Source organism: Saccopteryx bilineata, chromosome 3 (assembly GCF_036850765.1).
Source record: "Saccopteryx bilineata isolate mSacBil1 chromosome 3, mSacBil1_pri_phased_curated, whole genome shotgun sequence".
NCBI classification, from domain to species: Eukaryota; Metazoa; Chordata; class Mammalia; order Chiroptera; family Emballonuridae; genus Saccopteryx; species Saccopteryx bilineata.
Window position 1 is genome coordinate 196,347,213 of NC_089492.1, and position 13,289 is coordinate 196,360,501.

The following is a 13,289-nucleotide window of genomic DNA, read 5'->3' on the forward strand; positions in this document are numbered from 1 at the left end:
AAGAATCATCTCCATGATTGGTTGCACGGGGTTGTTAACAGCAAAGACAATTATGAATGACATTCATTCCACATGAACCAGGATGAAGAGGAGGAAGATGAGGCTTAAAACCCATTTATCTAGCACATTTTGTATGAGTTCTTGAATAAAACTTGGAAACCAAAAAATAAAATAAAAGGGTGGTGGTAGACTAGTAACTCTCGGGGGTTTAGGCCTCAGAGGACTAGTCAGTCGTACAGGATGTCAAAAACCAATACTTTTTATTTTTTGAGAGAACTCTTCTGTGAAGGCAGCCATAGAGAAAAGGTCCTGGAAATGAGACACCTGATAGAAAGCATCATTGCGCCTCTCTGTCCTTCCTCCCCCCCCCAAGGGTCCCCTCCACAAGGCAACGTAGCTGAACAAAGGGCAGGAGTATTGGTAAGAAATTTGTAGCTACCATGTTGTGGGGCAGCTGTGTTAGGCTTGCTTGCAGGTTTACCAGCTGCAAGCACTTTGCTTGAATAGTGCGTGAGCACGTGGCAGAGGCACGTGTGCATATAGCCAAAGCTATGGGTGCTTGCCCTGGGTGGTGATTCTCCCAAATCGCTCTCCCACCACCATGAGGTGTGGTTTTCCTTGTTCCCTTGTCCTTACTGCGAATAGCAGATTTTCCTTTGTTTATTAGCTCTTCCCCTTTTGTTGTTCATTTGCTCGCCCTATCTTTGTGAGCCTCCAATAAACGGATATGGCCCGACACTTTCCAGCTCTGCAGTTTCTCTACTGTCTGCCCAAATCCAGTGTGAACCTGCCTGGCCTCGGCCACCGGCATTACACATGCCTACCATGGTCTACAAAGTACAAGAATGGTTGGGAAAAAAGCAAGAGAGACAGTCCCTAGATATGGTGGCTGGCATATGACATGGCTCTGGAAAAACGTTAGCTCTCTGTACACGGCCTCACAGGGGAGGCCTGAGTCCTCACTAACCGGTTTTCTTCTGGGAGAGACAGGCACCTCCAACAAATCTGCTTCCTCTGCCAGAAAAAAATAGCTCAGAGTCTGTGACTCAGGGTCACTGTGGAGATGCTGCCCAATGACAATTTTAATATACAAGTGCATTTCACAGGATGATAACAAAACAAAGGCAGAGATCGGGCTTATCCAAGCCACAGCTGGAATCTGGGGCAGAGGCTGAATTAGCATCTTCCACGTCCTTCATATTGTCTAGGAGGTAAAGGGTTCGGGTATCAGAACGCTGCTGAGAAGTAAAGGTAGGGTGCAGGGGAATGGGCTCTCTGTCCAGGGGACAGAAAGCAAAAGAGGTTGAAGCTAAGTTGGGAGAAAGCAGAGCATTAACAGTAAATAGGGAGCAAATAGCTCTGACCAGTCAGAGGATAGGAACTTCAAATGCCCTCATATCCCAAAGGTGATTTTAAGTCTTTTTCCATTTCCTTAAATTGACTACTGAGCAAACAGTTAGGAACCCGTTTTTTTGGCTACCCAACATCTCCTCTTGTTCTTTAACAGTCCCTGGATTTACTCAGGTGTCAATGTGTTTAGCTAAAGACTACATTTTTCAGCTTCTCTCACACTTAGAGATGGCCAATGAGATGGAAATATCCTCAAAGGGGTGGTCTCTGTTGGGGATGGGGGGAGAAAGGGAGGTGCCATTTTGGCTCCTTGAGATTCACCTTCTTCCAAGCTGGACTGTGGAAAGATAGCAAAGGCTGAGCAAGTCACCCTGTTATCCTGAGGGTGGAGGCTCTGTGTAATGCCGGTGGCAGAGGCCAGGCAGGTTCACACTGGATTTAGGCAGACAGTAGAAAAAATGTAGAGCCAGAAAACATTGAGCCGTTTCGTTTAATAAAGTCTCACAACGGCAGACAAGCACACAGGCAGGGGAAACCACCTCTCAGGCAAACAAACCGCAAAATGGCCCCTCACAGTGGTGGGCAGGCAACCTGGCATCCACAATCCCCCTGAGCGCAGGCACCCATAGCCTTACATAGGCCATACAGCTGTGGCTCTGCCACATGCTACGCACTGATCAGGCAAAGGGCTTACACCTGGTAACCCCACCAGCAAGCCTAACACAGCTGCCCTGCACTACATATTAAAGATAGTAGAGCAGAAATATGAAAGGAACCTGGATTTCTAACGCTTTCTTGGAGCTGCGAGATGGTTCTGGATTGCCAGCATTCTGACTTCGTTATATAAAAGATCAAGTTCTAAATTGTGTTAAGCTGTTGAAGTTGACTATTACTAGCAGTGAGTGGAACACAATTTTTCTTTTAAAATTCATACTTTTATATATATGAAATGACCACTGTGAGAGGTCATTCTTGCTGTTTGTGTGCCTGAGAAATAGTTTTTCCCTGCCTGTGTCCTGGTCCGCTGTTGTGAGGCACTATTAAACGGGATGGACCAGCATTTTTCAGTTCTGCACTTTCTCTACCATCTCTGCCCGAACCTACTGTGGACCTGCTTGGCATCGGCCACCAGCATTACACCTAGCCAAGCAAAAATCTGGGGGAATGGCAAGTATAAGGTATGAAGTGGGAACTGACCTGGAGTATTCAAAAAAATCTGTTTGACTGGCTTATGGTTAAAAAAAATGAGTTGCTGTGGGCAATGCAGTCAGAGATGGATGGGGTCTGTAGGAGAGAGATGATATTATGCTAAGCATAATAAGACAGCCATTAGAGCATCTTAAGTAGGAATATGATATGTCCTGATTACTTTTTAAAAGGTTATCAGTGTCACTTCAGGCTCACATAACACCTTATCTTGAGGATCTAGGGTGAGGGCCCACAGACATTTTGGTTTAGAGGAAGTTATTTAATTTTAATGCCTATAGCAAAGTATGTATTCTTCTGTACCACTAGCCTCACCATTTCCAGTGACTGGCCACTTGAGACATTTGAGTTTGTGACTCCCCGTCTCCTAGAATTCTCCTAGTTGTACAGAATAATAAATTGAGGCTCAAGAAGTAAACTACTTGTCAAAAATAAAATATTTAAACTAGTCTGATAGTTGATGGTGCAGTGGATAGAGCATCGACCTGGGACATGGAGGTCCCATATTCGAATCTCCAAAGTCAATGGCTTGAGCATGGGATCACAGAAATAATTCCATGGTTGCTGCCTTCAGCGAGGTAACTGGCTCAGCTGAAGCTATCCCCCCTTACTCCAGTCAAGGCACCTATGAAAAGCAAGCAATGAAGAACTAAAAAAAAAAGTGATGCAACTACAAGTTGATGCTTCTCCTCTCTCTCTCTTGCAAAAAAAAAAAAAAAAAAAAACACAAAAAAAACCCACCAAAATTCAAACTAGGCTTTTGACTTGCTGTCCAGTGCTCTTCAATTCCCACTCCCTCACCTTCCTTAATCCCTCACTCCAGTTTTTCCTCCTTTGTCAGGAATTGAGCACATACCCAGGTCAACAGGAAAAAAATTTAAATATTAAACTATATATACATCAAATGGGCTGATATTTTGATGGACATTTCTTCTTAATCAGTATCCAAAGCCGTTTCGTTTTCACTTTGCCTCTTTTACATAGGGACAGGTTCTGTGCCTGTCATTCTAACTAGGTAACATCTCATGTGTAGCTACACCCTGTCTGCACGCCTTTTTACCATCTCTCTATTCCTGGGCACTTAGATTATTTCCATTTTTAAAATAATTATAAATATCACTGGTGGAAGCATGAATTATTTAATACACGCCCCCTTTCGTGTATATTTGCCTTGAATTTTCAAGGAAATCAAAGCTTAAAGAAGCTGATGTTTTAAGGTTCTGTTGCAGACTGCCACCATAATATACTTGACAAAGGCCGAGCTGCAGGATATGGCTGTCCTGTTGCCTCATTTGTAAAAGGTTCAAGGCAGATTAAATGGGACGATCCTGTTAAACACCTATAACCGGGCCTAACCTGCGGTAGGCTTTAGTAAAACGTAATGCAATCCTAATTTCAAAATGGTCAACGGGACAAAGTAAGAGGGATCACGTGGTTTCACTCTGGCTGGGATGTGAGAGTCAGCAGAAACTTCTGCCCTGCAGGCTTCGGAGAGAGAGAGAGAGAGAGAGAGAGAGAGAGAGCGCGAGCGCCGCGTTCTGGGCACTGAGCCTCCTAGCCCCCGGGGGCCCGGCAAGGGGAGGCACTCACCCTCTGGCCAGCGGACGTCCCAGGAAAGAAGCGGCAGGACTCAGACCGGCGCCTTGGAAGCTTTGGAAGGAGCGCACTCGCAGACGCCAGGCAGCGATGGAAGGTCTGGCTTTACTTGGAACCCAGCGGTAGCAGGGACTTGGGCTGCCCACTGGGCGGGCCCTGCGGTCCGTCTGGGAGCCTCCCTGGGCTCCTCCTGGCACTCCGCCCCACTCACTGCCTGCTCCCAGCTGACACTCCGCCCTTTTCCTGAGCCCCGCCCCACCCACTACCCCGCGGTGCTCCAAGGCGAGGCTCCTCCCCCTCCCCCGGCTGTAGACCACGCCCTCTACCCATGCCGCCGCCCCCCCTCCCCACCCCCGCCTTAGGCCCCATGTCATTCCGGTGGGTTGAAGCAGGACCTGGTTTGGCTGAGCGGTGCGGAGAATGGTGGGACCACTGTGTTTGGAAGAGGAGGAGCCCTCCTGCCTAGGCAGATATCCAGGTTAAAAAAGTTAAGGTCTGTATCTTGACTATTGTAAATAATGCTGCATTGACCACAGGGGTGCATATATCTTTTTGAAATAGTGTTTTCAGATAAATTCCCCAAAGTGAAATTGCTAGGTCATATGGTAGTTCTACTTTTAACTTTCTGAGGAAACTCCATACTGTTTTCCATAGTGGTCCCACCAATGTATAATCCCACTAACAGAGCAGGAGGATTCCCTTTTGTCCACATCCTTACCAACACTTGTTTTTTGGCTTTTTGAAAGTAGTCATGGTGACAGGTGTGAGGTGATATCTCACTGTGGTTTTGATGATTAGTGATGCTGGGTGTCTTTTCATGTATCTGTTGGTCATCGGTATGTCTTATGAGAAATGTCTTTCAGGTCCTCTGCCCATTCTTTAAATGGGGTTCTTTGGTTTTTGATGTTGAGCTGTATTAAGAAATACAAATTTCCAGTTATAAAAATAGTCATGAGAATGTAAAGTACAGCATCAGGAATATAGTCAATAATATTGTAGTAATAATATATGGTACCAGATAATTACTAGACTTAGGGTGATTACTTTGTAAAGTGTATAAATGTCTTGGCATTATATTGGTCACATGAAACTAATATAATATTGTATGTAAACTATAACTTAAAAATAAAAATTTTAAAGTAAAATATATAACACTAAGCCATAAAAAGAAATAAACTTTTTTTTTTTTTTTACAGAGACAGAGAGTCAGAGAGAGGGATAGATAGGGACAGACAGACAGGAATGGAGAGAGATGAGAAGTATCAATCATCAGTTTTTCGTTGCAACACCTTAGTTGTTCATTGATTGCTTTCTAATATATGCCTTGACTGTGGGGCTACAGCAGACCGAGTAACCCCTTGCTTGAGCCAGCAACCTTGGGTCTAAGCTGGTGAGCTTTGCTCAAACCAGATGAGCCCGTGTTCAAGCTGGCGACCTCCGGGTCTCGAACCTGGGTCCTCCGTGTCCCAGTGTGCTGCTCTATCCACTGCACCACTGCCTGGTCAGGCAAGAAATAAACTATTGATACAGCTAACATCCCATGTGAATCTTCAGAGAATCATGGAGGGGAAAAAGCCAATCCCAAAAGGTTCTATACAGTGTGAAAATGTACATTTACATGTACATGGTCCCACATACTTAGGTAACATTCTTGAAATGACAAATTATAGAAATTGAGAACAAATTAGTGGTTGCCAGCTGTCAGGGAGGGGTGGACGTGGCTATAAGAAGGTAAGAGTAGGAAACCTTGTGGTGATGGAAATGTTCTGTATATAACTATCAATGTCAATATCCTAGTTGGGGTATTATACTGTAGTTTGGCCAGATGTTTTCTTTGGGGAAAACTAGATAAAAAGCACATGGGATGTCTATGTGTTACTTCCCACAGCTGCATATAAATCTATAGATTTCTCAAAAGAAAACATTTAGATAAAAAATTGCCTGGCCTGCGGTGGCACAGTGGATAAAGCATTGACCTGGAATGTTCAGGTCACCAGTTTGAAGCTGTGGGCTTGCCTGGTCAAGGCACATACAAGCAAGCAGTAAACAACTAAACTGAAACAGCTATGAGATACTTCTTACTCCCCCGCCCCTCTCTCACCTCACTCGATAAAATCAATCAATAAAATCTTTAAAAAAAAAAAAAGTATACTGAATGTGAGGCAGTTCACCTTCAGGAAGAGGTTCTACTGTCTGCAAATAATTTTAAATGATAATAAAATTGATTTAAGAAATAGATGGTTCAAGCCCAAGAACATCCCTTGTAGGGCCTACAAGGTGGAAAGGCATGGAACATCTACAGTGCCTATAGATGTTTTTGTGTGGGGATGTTTGTAGGGGGGACAAGGGGGACATGGGTTTGCTGATGAGCAATATAAGCTAATTATCTCTTTTCTCATTTTCCAGCACTCTCTAGTTTGTCATCTCATTTGATAGCCCATCTACCATTGTGACATCCCTAAGGATTGTCCTCAAACTCTATGCCTTGATGTCTGGTATCCTAGGATAGTCCTCTTCTAGCCCAGGGAGGAGCAGAAGTAAGGTTTCTCCTGTATTTCTAATGAGAATAAGTGTTGCTGCTCTTTGTAGACCAGTGTTGGGGTTAGTTTTGTCTGCTGTTGATGTTTTTCTTATATTCAGGGATGAGACTATGGCCTCTCTCTGAGACGCCGTCATGCCAGCTGGAAACAGGGCCACCTTGTTTGTGCGAGCCTAGGAAATCCTGGAGGCAGTCTTTATTTTAGAATGACCTTTATCAAGGAAAAGTACTTAAGGCATTTCCAAATGTATCAGGCTGTCCACAAAGATGAAATTTGGTTTTGTTTTCCCCCTTTCTGGTGAGATTCACTAGGGGTCCTCAAATAATCTTGTGTCACAGAAAATAAACAGGTTGTCCTAAGAAAGGTAGGTGCAGGTCAGGTTCTCTGGAATGATTGAAGGTAGACTTTCTTTCTCTCTTTTTAAACATTTATTTGTTGATTTTAGCAAGTGAGGAAGGGAGAGAGACAGGAAGATTGATTTGTTCCTGTATGTGCCCTGATCAAGGATTGAACTGGCAACCTCTGTACTTTGGGATGATGGTCTAACCAACTGAGCCATCCAGCCAGGGCAAAGGTAGATCTTCTTACAAGGAGAGCAAGTAACATTGTTGTCTAGTGGGAGGGGTGTCGACAGGTATTTTTTGCTATGAGGACTTCTAAAAAAAAGAACAGCCAGACCTCTATGGGTCCCAAGAAAGGACCAGGGAATCATGAAATAGCAAGTGTTGGGAACTGTCTTGGAGACTATTAAGTGTTCTTACAAGAAAACCACTTTTCTGAATTAAATCTTGGTCCTGTATTATATAAAATAAAGAATGGTTATATACCTTAACACCAAAGAGAGAAAATCATAATAATTATGACATTTGATCATATTTTTATGAAACATTTTACCTCTTATCATAATATTTCACATCAGGTATCAATGAAAGAAATCGCCATGTTTGTATTCTAGCAAATTAAAAGTCTTTAAATGTTTTGTATCACTGTGAACTCAAAAGAGAAGTGGGTAACAAGTGAATTGAGAGTGTGGGAACCAAACCAGTATAAAACAGTACAATACTATCTTGAAGGCTAACAATTAGAAGATCTTAAACATGCTATATTTTTTAAAAATAAAAGAATGACTCTAAAAGCTTGAAATTAGTAAGATTCATTCGTTCGTTCGTTCATTCAGAAAGTGTTTGCTGAGCACCTACTATCAGCCATTGTTTAGGGCAAAGATAACTCAATTCTGAGCAAAAACAGACCCTGGTGGCTTGGTACTCTGGTGTCATGGAGCGTACAAACTATGGGAGAAATGGCATCTAGTGCAAAGAAAGATTGCAAAATAAATTGCAATCATCTTGAAGACATGTGTATGGCTTTTGAAATAGAGGCATTAAGTGGGGAAATTTTTGCTGATGTTACATGTTCTCCTTCAGTGCAAATGTATATAGCCTGTCTTTTTCACAGACCTTAGGAATAGTAGATAATCATGCTGGTAACCTCATTCATTCCCAGGGAAAAATAAAATGATTTCAGAGTAGTGTCAGTCTCAGTTCCTGTTGGGATTTTTTTTTATCTTGCAGGCTTCCCTTTATATATACTATGGTTCTATATAAAAATATGAATATAAATGTAGATGTTATACAAAAATATATAAATGTAGATGTTATATAAAATATTACATAAATGCAGCTGTTTCCATATATATGGGTACATAGGCTGTCTGGGGGAGAAAGAGAAATATTTCATTTAAAATTTGTTTCTGAATTGTTTGATTTTGTCACAGAGATACATTGTTTTGCAACATTAATTATGAGACTGACGTGCTACCTACTGTGCTTACGAGGCACCTGCAACATTAATAAAGTCTATATTGAACAATCTCTGGACTGGGCTTGAAGTGGAAGGGGGGAGGCTAATATTTGCAGAATTGAAATAGGATAAAAAACATTCTGTTGCAATATGGTAAACTGAGCTCATGCTGAGTGAAGTCTTCTCATCCAAATCCCTAGAAATAGAAAAAAAAAATTTTTTTAACCTAAATCTTTAGTCCCCCAAAGAAGAAAATCTTTTGTAGATCAGAGAAATTTTTAGTAAGGACTAAAAAATAGAAAGCTGGAATTAGTGTAAAAGCATACTATAATCAAAACATCCATAGAATACTTCTATATAAGGTGGGAACAGCTCCAAGGAAGCCCTAGGCCTACACAGGGATACAGTGATACAGGTATAGCACCCTGGCTCTCAAGCATCCTGCCCCAGGACCCCAACAGAAGCCGAGAGGAAGATCAGCTCCTGAACTGGAGCATGATGTGTCTACCAAAGTGATAGCAAATTTTTACAATATTTATCTGGACTACTTTGAGAATAATACACTAAAGTAATTGACCAGCAAAACTTCAAAGACCGATCTAGTTATTTTAAGGATGAGCATAGGATAATGAAAACTCTATGTTTTAAGTTATATATTGTTTCTTTTTTGAAAGTGAAGTAAAAATGGTCTGAGGTGTAGATAAGATCTCAAACATCTACCAATGAACACACAGTGCACTCACACTGTCCCAATAGAGGTGTGACTTGATGTGAATCTCATGATCTATAGATAGACTGACCCTTGGCAAAGTGGGCGGGGGGGGGGGGTGCTCTGAGAGTGGTCTGAGTGGCATTGGGTGGATCAGCAGGTCAGATGTGATATGATTAGGGTTCCTGATGGTAAATTTCTCTCGTGCTGGACTGCTGAGTTAATGCAGACCCCCTAAATGCTGACCTTACCACCCCTCATTTCCTCCCCAACCCACAGCTCTCCTCATGCTGAGCAGCTGTTTCTTCCCTTTTCCTGGGTCTTCCAGCCTCCGGGGCCTGACCATCCTCCCCCCTCCCCTTGGCCCCTCGTGGGTGCACCACGCGTCTGTCCAGTGTAAGGAAACTTGGCCTCCACTCCTGAAAATGACCTTGCAGTGGAAACCGAGGATGAAGAAATTCTACTTTGAGCGATCGTGGCTAGTCCGGTGAAGGAAATGAGGAGGGCGCTGTAGTACAAGCTAACAGACTGGCCTGCGTAGGGTGTCACTACTGGACCTCCTCTGCCCGCCTGGGCCCCAAGTGACTCACCCCAGTTACCCTCTTCCAAGGTCCCCCTGGAGCAGCGCCACGCTTCCGTGCCCCCCCATCCCCCCAACCCCCATTCCCACGCCTTGGCAAAGCCAGGGGGACTCGGGCAGTGATCTGTGTGGCACAGGACGACGCCCCCCCCCCCCCAACACACACACCCAGCCAGTCCCAGCCTTGTGTTGCTCCCTCGGCCTCCACCCCATGCCGACCCTTTCCAGGGTGAAAAGCCGGGACTCAGGGAGCGCTTCCGCCTTGGGCGCAGCGTGTGGGAGAGCGTGGGATGCAGACTCCAGGGAGAGAGCCAGGTAGGGCGCGGAGGGGGCTCCTGCCAGGCCCAGGCTCTGAATGCAGCGGGGAGAAAGGGACCCCAAACTGCTCCCGGGCAGACCTCGGGGGTCCATCCTTCCCTCCCCCAGCTCCACGAACCAAGGCGGGAGCGGAGCTGGGTGCGCCTGGGGTTCGTCCAGCGGTGCCTGTCGCTCCCAGGGACTCCTATTCCTGGCGCCGGCCCTTTCCAGGGCTGTCTTACCGGGAACGCCGCGCCCTGCGCTCCATGACTCATCCTAGCGCTTTGCCCTCTGACTCACCCTGGCATTTGCCCTAGTGTTCCGGGGCCGCTGGGCCGTCAACCTCTCAGCCTTACCCCTCCTCGCCTTACCTTCAACCCTCCCGCCCAAGCCTGGCGTTCTGATCCCTCGGGCTCTGGATGAGGGAGGCACGGTGGTCTTCCTCCCAAGCGACCACTTTCCTTATCAGCGAAAGGACCAGACCTTGCTTCTTCTTGAAGAATTCAGTCAAGAAATGAAGTGCACAGCAAGTAAAGGAAGGATTTATTGTAGGAGTACACCCAGAAGAAGGGTCTGAGCCAGCAAGGAAAGGGGGCCTTGGAGACAGATGCAGGGGGTTAGCCCAGGTGGAGCTGACGCTGGCCTTTGCTCCCCTGGTTGCAAGTCTGCGGAGTCTCTTAGAGCTTATGAGAAACAGAGAGGCAAGCAAATCGGGCCTGGGGTTAATAAGAGGGGGATGAGAAGATGAGGAGACATGTTCTAGGAGGGAGAGCACTCTGGGTATTCCAACCTAAAGGCTTTTAAGGGTGGAGAGCTTAGGGGAGGTCGCAAGGGAGGATTAAATAGAATATTCATTAGCTTTCCAGGTGTGTCCCTTTAGGGTCTGGTTTACATGATTAGTCCGTGCCAGAGTAGGAGGTCATCAACTGGTGCAGCTGGTCCTGAGGTCCAGTGGTTTTGCTGCTTTTTCTAGGCTTGGAGCTGAAGCACAACTTAGTCCTAGATGTATTTGATGTGGATCAGATCATGTGGACCTCATTGTCCTGGAGGCTTAATGCTTAAGGGATATTTTCTGGTCCCCTTTTCACTCCCCTGCTAAGGGGCAGGAGGTCTAACCTGCAGGACTAGCAAGCAACATGCCAGGGACAAAAGGTCAGGGGAGGGTCTGAATCACATGACTGCCACATAAACAGTCATATGCTTGTGAAGGAAAGGTTACTCTGGGGGCAAGATCCTTGTTTTCCCAGTCTTTTCCCTTTGCTAGGCACCCAGGACTTTCTGTGCCTGACATTACAGTCCTTGCTCTGCTCATGTCTGTCTACCTGCCTACCACACCCCTAGTCTGGTAATTGTGTGCAGGATTTTAGCATCTAAGCTTCCCCATTCGTCCCTCAGCCATCATCCCTCCACACATCTGCAGCCTTTAGTGTCCTCAGAGGTCCTATGCTCACTCAATTCTAAGAACCCTCACTGCCACTCAGCCATGGACACCACACATGTCCCACATGGACTAGTCCCCCCAAACTGCTCAATTGTTCAGGTTCTTTATTAAAAACTAAATTCACTGGGGTAACGTTGGTTAATAATATTATGTAAGTTTCACCCTGGTTGGTTGGCACAGTGGTAGAGCATTGGCCTGGCATGTGGAAGTCCCGGGTTTGATTCCTGGTCAGGGCACACAGAATTGACCATTTGCTTCCCCACCCCTCCCCCTCTCTCTTCTCTCTCTCTCTATCTCTCTCTTCCTCTCCTGCAGCCATGGCTCAGTTGGAGCAAGTTGGCCTGGAGCACTGAGGATGGCTTAATGGCCTCCACCTCAGGTGCCAGGAATGGCTTGGTTGCTGAGCAACTGAGCAGCAGCCCAGATGGGCAGAGCATTGCCCCCTGGTGGGCTTGTGGGGTGGATCCCTGTCCTGAAGCATGCGGGAGTCTGTCTTTCTGCATCCCTGTTTCTCACTTAAAATATATACATATATTATGAAAGTTTCAAGCATACAGTTCTATAATACATAATCCATGTATTGCACTGTGTGCTTATCACCCAAAGTCTAGTCTCGTTCCTTTGTTACCTGAATGAGCCAGGTTTGGGGCAGCTCCTTGCACTCAGACAATCAAAAGAGACAAACTGGACTGAGTGTATAAGAGTGTCTTTAATTCAGAAATACTGGTACACTGTGAAGGCGGGGGAATCCTGTCCACAAAGCGGCCTTAACACACTCTTGGTGCTGGCAGTTTTTATAGGGTTCAAGGAAAAAGAAAAAAAGTAAAAGTTTATGCAGTCAATCATGTAACAATGTTCAGGAGGCGGGGGTTCAGCTGCAGAAACATCTCTGCAAGTTCTGGTGTAGCACAGGCTGCATTAGCATAGGCCTAGCTGATGTCCTTGGTAAATCTTCAAGATAGCCGGGGTCAGGTGTCTCCCAAGAACAGCTGGGACCTGGAGCCTCTGGGACTGTCTGCCTCTGGGAACTATCTGTGAAAAGGCTCCCTATTTTCTTAGGATGCAAAGTAAACATTTAAGATTGGTAAACTGAGTTTCTAATTAATATATAGGCCTTAACTTTTCACAGTAAATCCTGTCGTCAGGCTTTTACAAACAACTAAACTTCCCTAATTGTCAAGTCCCTCCCCAATGTAAGCTTTCCCTGACATTTCTGCAAAGGTAGACTTTTTTTGCTACATTTCAAAGTAAAGACCAAGGAGCCATTAAGAGAAACTAGTAAAAGCAGATTAACTATCTCCTAACCCTTACATATCTCCTATTCATTACAACTAAAAAGCTGCTATTACTGAACCCAAATTTCTAACTTTTGGGCTCTCCTATCACCTTCACCATATATTTGACCCCCTTTACTCTTTAATACCTTCTCTCCACATGATAATCACCATACTGTTGTCTGTGTCTATGAGCTTGTTTCTTTTGCTTATTCTTTTGTTGCTTTCTGTTTTATGTCCCACATGAGTGACATCATATGGTTCTTGTCCTTTTCCATCTGACTTATTTTGCTTAGCATAATATTCTCAAGATTCATGTATGTTGTCACAAATGACAGTATTTCATCCTTTCTTATGGCTGAGTAGTATTCCATAGTATATATGTACCACATCTTATTTATGCAATCATCTATTGAAGAACACTTAGGTTGTTTCCATGTATTGGCCACTGTAATACTAGAATGAACATAGGGATACATATATCTTTATGAATAAA

General features: G+C 44.8%; 2 protein-coding genes across 6 annotated transcripts in view; one reads left to right on the forward strand and one right to left on the reverse strand.

Annotated features, from left to right (window-relative positions):
- The window catches only part of NQO2 (N-ribosyldihydronicotinamide:quinone dehydrogenase 2), a 30,404-nt gene extending 26,020 nt beyond the window's left edge, over positions 1-4,384 (reverse strand). For all 4 annotated transcript variants that reach the window (XM_066268510.1, XM_066268512.1, XM_066268511.1 and 1 more), the window contains exon 1: positions 4,147-4,384. The gene's annotated coding sequence lies outside the window, so the exon portion shown is untranslated. The remainder of the gene's footprint in view (positions 1-4,146) is intronic.
- A 144-nt stretch (positions 4,385-4,528) lies between these two features.
- Positions 4,529-13,289, forward strand: part of LOC136330915 (serpin B6-like) — an 81,341-nt gene continuing 72,580 nt past the window's right edge. Inside the window, exon 1 of one of the 2 annotated variants that reach the window (XM_066268517.1) lies at positions 4,529-4,645. The gene's annotated coding sequence lies outside the window, so the exon portion shown is untranslated. Of the gene's footprint in view, positions 4,646-10,077; positions 10,097-13,289 lie in introns of those variants that run through there. The other variant, XM_066268513.1, reaches the window with a different exon arrangement.